Source organism: Galeopterus variegatus, unplaced genomic scaffold (assembly GCF_000696425.1).
Source record: "Galeopterus variegatus unplaced genomic scaffold, G_variegatus-3.0.2 Scaffold5953, whole genome shotgun sequence".
Taxonomy (NCBI): domain Eukaryota; kingdom Metazoa; phylum Chordata; class Mammalia; order Dermoptera; family Cynocephalidae; genus Galeopterus; species Galeopterus variegatus.
The window spans coordinates 107,186-112,932 of NW_007732064.1; the positions used below are offsets into that span (position 1 = coordinate 107,186).

Sequence of the window (5,747 nt, forward strand, 5' to 3'; positions counted from 1 at the left end):
CATATGACCAAGAGGATTGTTTAACTGTTTGAGGCTTTCCTTAACCTTTCCTCTTTATAAATTATGACTAATATTCACTCTGTCACAAGAAGAAATGAAATAATGTATATTAATTGTGTTCTTATGCTAAAATATGCAAATATGTCCTATTATGAGATCCATTGTTTCTTCTCCTAATGTAATTTAACTAATTAAAGTTAGAGAAAAGCTCAACACACTTTGGACTATATGAATTCTTTCATCTTTATCCATTTATAGATTTATATATAACTTTGTTCAATAATCTCAAATGTTTATGACTGTTGCTGACACCAAAGATATAGCAGTTAACAAGGAAGCTTATAGACCCTGCCCTTTTCGGGTTTACATTTTGGTGGACATCTTATTTCTTGGAGATTTTTTTTTTCCTACTAAAAATTCAGTTGGAGACAATTTATCATTGACTCAGATCAACTTTATCAGTAATTGTAGCTGTCCATTTCTTTTTTTTTTTTTTTTTTTCCTTTTTTTGTCTTTTTTCGTGTCCGGCAAGGGACTGCAACCCTCAGTGTCGCGCCCATACCGGACCGGTACCGGCAACGGGATCGCAACCCTCGGCGCTGCACCCGCTTGGCGTTGTGAGGATTCTAGGCCTTAGCCATAGTTTAGCAGTAGCCAGACAAAGAGGAAGCCTCCCCTGGTGATTACTACTATGGAGGACAGTGGTTCTTGTTCTGAGTGCCCATAAACCAGTGTGAAGGAGCAGAAAGGGGGAGGATTGGAATTTTGGAGGATTCAGCATAGAAGAACAGTCTTCATTTGTGATACATCAGACATTTTGTCTTTGAAATTGTCACAGAAGAAAAAAAAGTCCAGCCCGCAATCTGCTGATACAGCTATGGGTCTATTAAGAGCTGTCACTTCCCCACCGGCATCAGCTTCCAAGTCCTCCAAAAAGACAAGGGAGAAATCCTCTAGCTCTTCAACCCATTCAGAGAGTAAAAGGGACACCACAGGAAGAAAGTAAGTGGGAGCCATGGGGAACTAGCCCTGGAGGATGGTGGCTGCCACAAATCCAAAAAAATGAAAACGCTCTATGTGAACACAGAGACACTGACTCTTTGTGAGCCTGATGGTTTAAAGATGAAACTTATTCTCTCACCAAAGGAGAAGGGAAGCAGCTCAGGTGATGAGGAGTCTGTTTTCAGTACCTCTCTCAACAAGCAACTGTGAAAAAATCCTCTAAGAAATCAGCTTGGGATGAGCAAAGTGCTTTACTTCTAGGACACGAGTTACAGAGCTTTCCTAAAACAGCCTGGAAGAAGCACAAGTCATCCTCAAACCCACAGTCATCTGGGGGACCCACATGTCTTCAGGACGGGGTACCTCACTGGGCAGTCATATTATGTAGTTATATTCTTATGCATTTTACAACACTGGGTAGGTAGTGTAGCAGATTGAGTAGGTCAGTAATGTTATTGAATGTGTTTCTGTGCTTTTATTGATCATTTCTGGTTGATACTTACATAATTATAATCTAGTCAGTTATCACATAAATTCCATCTTGTTTGTGAGAGGAAAGTCACATAAAAGTTTTCATCAGTACTTTTCTACTCCTTTAAAAAATCAGAAACTTTTGGAGATGTGATGACATTAATTAGCAGAGATACTTAAAAAAGGAGGTATTCAGAGAAACAAATGCTAAGCTAATTATACAAAAGTTTTCAAAATATTTCCCCCAGATTTATATTATCTTATTTACTTTTAGCACTAATTTAGTGTTTTTGTATAACTGATTCTAAAGTTACTAAATATTACAAGTTTAAAAATTTCTCCATTCACTACTCGACTGTCACCATTTTCATCATTAGTTGGATATCATCTCAGCTGAATATCTGAATCCATGCCTATATATAAATAGGAGGATAGTGAATGAATGGATGAAAATCATCTAATTGTGTATATTGAAAATGTGCAGGTTTTGCATATCAGTTATACCACAATAAAGTTGCTAAAAATAAATGTATGTATAGATGAATGGATAAATGGAAGGAGAAACGGAAGTTATTCTGCAGAAACTGAATCATACTATAGTTATTTAACTAATACATTAAATTTTGTAACACTTGAGTTTATCAAGGAAAAATAAAATTGAAATGAATCTAACAGTGTCATTAAACTAAATACTTCACAAACACAAGTTTATTAATACTTAAAATACCCTTTAATTAAGAATAAGGATTAAAAATATTGAGATGGATATAATTTTAAGTTTTACTTTTAGGCAGTATCAATTAAATCCTGACATTAAAGATAAATAAATTAACACATTCTTACCTCTGTCTCTGTCCCTGTCTCCTGATCTTTGTAGCTATTTCCACTTTGTAAAAATTTCTAAAATTTGTCTTCTCTTCTGTAACTGTACTCTTTACACTCGTTTTGTCTTTTTTTATAGATAAAAAAAGGACACGGCCCGACCGAGCAGACNAAAAAAAAAAAAAAAAAAAAAAATTTGGAAATGCTTTCCAAAAAGTGGGCAATATTAGACAAGTATCATTTCACCTGCTGCTCCTTTACTGGGAGAAGAACATTTGTCTCCCTGTCTTGAGAATTGGTGACCTTGACCTGTGATAATGTCTTCAGGACAGCGTACCTCACTGGGCAGTCATGTTATGTAGTTATATTCTTATGCATTTCACAACACTGGGTAGTGTAGCAGATTGAGTAGGTCAGTAATGTTATTGAATGTGTTTCTGTGCTTTTATTGATCATTTCTGGTTGATACTTACATAATTATAATCTAGTCAGTTATCACATAAATTCCATCTTGTTTGTGAGAGGAAAGTCACATAAAAGTTTTCATCAGGACTTTTCTACTCCTTTAAAAAATCAGAAACTTTTGGAGATGTGATGACATTATTTAGCAAAGCTACTTTAAAAAGGAGGTACTCAAGGCCGGCCCGTGGCTCACTCGGTAGAGTGCGGTGCTGATAACACCAAGGCCACGGGTTCGGATCCTATATAGGGATGGCCGGTTTGCTCACTGGCTGAGCATGGTGCTGACAACACCAAGCCGAGGGTTGAGATCCCCTTACCGGTCATCTTTAAAAAAAAAAAAAGGAGGTACTCAGAGAAACAAATGCTAAGCTAATTATACAAAAGTTTTCAAAATATTTCCTCCAGGGCCGACCCCGTGGCTCACTCGGGAGAGTGCGGCACTGGGAGCGCTGAGGCCGCGGGTTCGGATCCTGTATAGGGATGGCTGGTGCGCTCACTGGCTGAGCATGGTGCCGGGCGACACCAAGCCAAGGGTTACAATCCCCTTACCGGTCACAAAAAAAAAAAAAAAAAAAAAAATTTCCTCCAGATTAATATTATTTGATTTACTTTTAGCACTAACTTAATGTTTTTGTATAACTGATTCTAAAGTTATTAAATATTACAAGTTTAAAAATTTCTCCAGGGTTCACTACTCGACTGTAACCATTTTCCTTTTTGTCTTTTTTTGTGACCGGTAATGGGATCACAACCCTCGGTGTTGCGCCCGCCCCGCGCTCAGCCAGTGAGCGGACCGGTCTCTATATGGGATCCGAACCCTCGGCGGGAGCGCCGCCCTCTACCGAGTGCGCCACTGGGCCGGCCCCAATTGTAACCATTTTCATCATTAATTGGATGTCATCTCAAATGAATATCTGCATCTATGCCTATATATAAATAGGAGGATGAATGAATGTATGAAAATCATCACATTGTATACATTAAAAATGTGCAGGGTTTTTTGCATATCAGTTATAGCACAGTAAAGTTGTGAAAAATAAATGTATGTATAGATGAATGGATAAATGGAAGGAGAAACAAGTTATTTTGCAGAAATTGAATCATACTATAGTTATTTAATATATTAAATTTTGTAATACTTGAATTTATCAGGAAAAATGAAGTTGAAGTGAATCTAACAGTATCATTAAACTTTAAATGTTTCATAAACGTTTATTAATACTTAAAACACCCTTTGTAATTTAGAATAAAGATTAAAAATATTGAGATGGATATAATTTTAAGTTTTATTTTTAGGTAGTGTCAATTAAGTCCTTACATTAAAGATAAAGAAATTAACACATTTTTACCTCTGTCTCTGTCCTTATCTCCTGATTTTTCTGGCTATTTCTACTTTTAAAAAATTTCTAAAATTTGTCTTCTCTTCTGTAACTGTAATCTTTATACTTGTTTTGTCTTTTTTAAATATATAAATGGATTTGGTACTCATTCCCGGTTCTTTTACCATATTCATAGCAGATATGTTTTTTATTAAATCAATTTTGGTTGGTTGAATTTTGTTGTCAAGCTAACTTTTTTAGATGCATTTTCAAGTAAGGTTGATATAAACTGCATATTAAAAATTCTGTTTGCTGTTGAAATTTTATGATTATCCATGTATGGTTTTTCTTGTTTGTAAGAGGATACCATGCTAGACTGGGCATACAGAAATGTATACATTGAAATTCGTGACCTGAAAAACTTTAAAGTTGATCAACCACATGCTGCACCAAATACAATAACAATTAAGCTCAGGATCTTATGTGAGTTTTCAAAACAGAAAGAATAGATTGAGCAACCATCATGCAGAGATAACATTGGAATTTAGGTAAATGTCGTTGCACATGGAAGACAGAACAGGATGACAGAAGAGTCTGCAACAGTAGATGTAGACCCTACCTGAAGGCCCTGCAGCCCCAACCTTATTCACTGGATCAACTGGATCGATCAGTTCCCACCCATCCCACTTCTACCTCCGCCCCCAGATGTGTACTGTTAATCTTCTACTATCTTCTGGCATTAAAGGTTGCACTCATCTTTTTCATGACATTTCCCTTATTTTTTAGTTGGCTGTCTTACAAGGTTAAGTGACTTTTTAAAGAAGGGCTCCTGTGATACACGTATTCCCTGAATAACTTTTGACACACATTTGATGATGTCTGCCAGTTGCTTTTTACACTTGAATAACAACTTGGCTGTAAATAATATTTCAGAATTACACTTTCTTTCAACACCTGCAGACACTACTCAACTATTTTCAAGCAATAGATATTGCTTTATAGAACTGGAAGGATAGCTTAAGTTTAGCACTTATAAGTTACTTGCTTCTTCTCCTGGGACGCATGAAGAATTTTGTTTATCATCTAATGTCAAGAATATAACTGGGATTATGAATTTCTATAACTTGTCCTCAATCATTTTCTGAAATTAGATCAGTACATTTCATGTTTTAATCAAACCTGTGACCAAAGATTTAACCTTGTAGAACACCATGAGACCCAGAGACTTTACCAGAGACTTCAATGAATAAGGAAGTCAGATAGATTATTTATTTATTTATTTATTTATTTATTTATTTATTTATTTATTTATTTATTTATTTATTTATTTATTTATTTATTTATTTATTTATTTATTTATTTATTTATTTATTTATTTATTTATTTATTTATTTATTTATTTATTTATTTATTTATTTATTTATTTATTTATTTATTTATTTATTTATTTATTTATTTATTTATTTATTTATTTATTTATTTATTTATTTATTTATTTATTTATTTATTTATTTATTTATTTATTTATTTATTTATTTATTTATTTATTTATTTATTTATTTATTCATTTTCCTCCTCCCTCTCCTTCCTCCCACCCAACAATGTCCTTTATGTTTGCTTGTCGTATCAACTTCAAGGAGTTGTAGTTGTTATAGCTTCTACCCCCCCCCC

At 34.4% G+C, this 5,747-nt stretch overlaps 1 pseudogene; it reads left to right on the forward strand.

Annotated features, from left to right (window-relative positions):
• Positions 1-678: 678 nt before the first annotated feature.
• On the forward strand, positions 679-1,427 carry LOC103605644 (annotated as a pseudogene).
• The last annotated feature ends 4,320 nt before the right edge of the window (positions 1,428-5,747 follow it).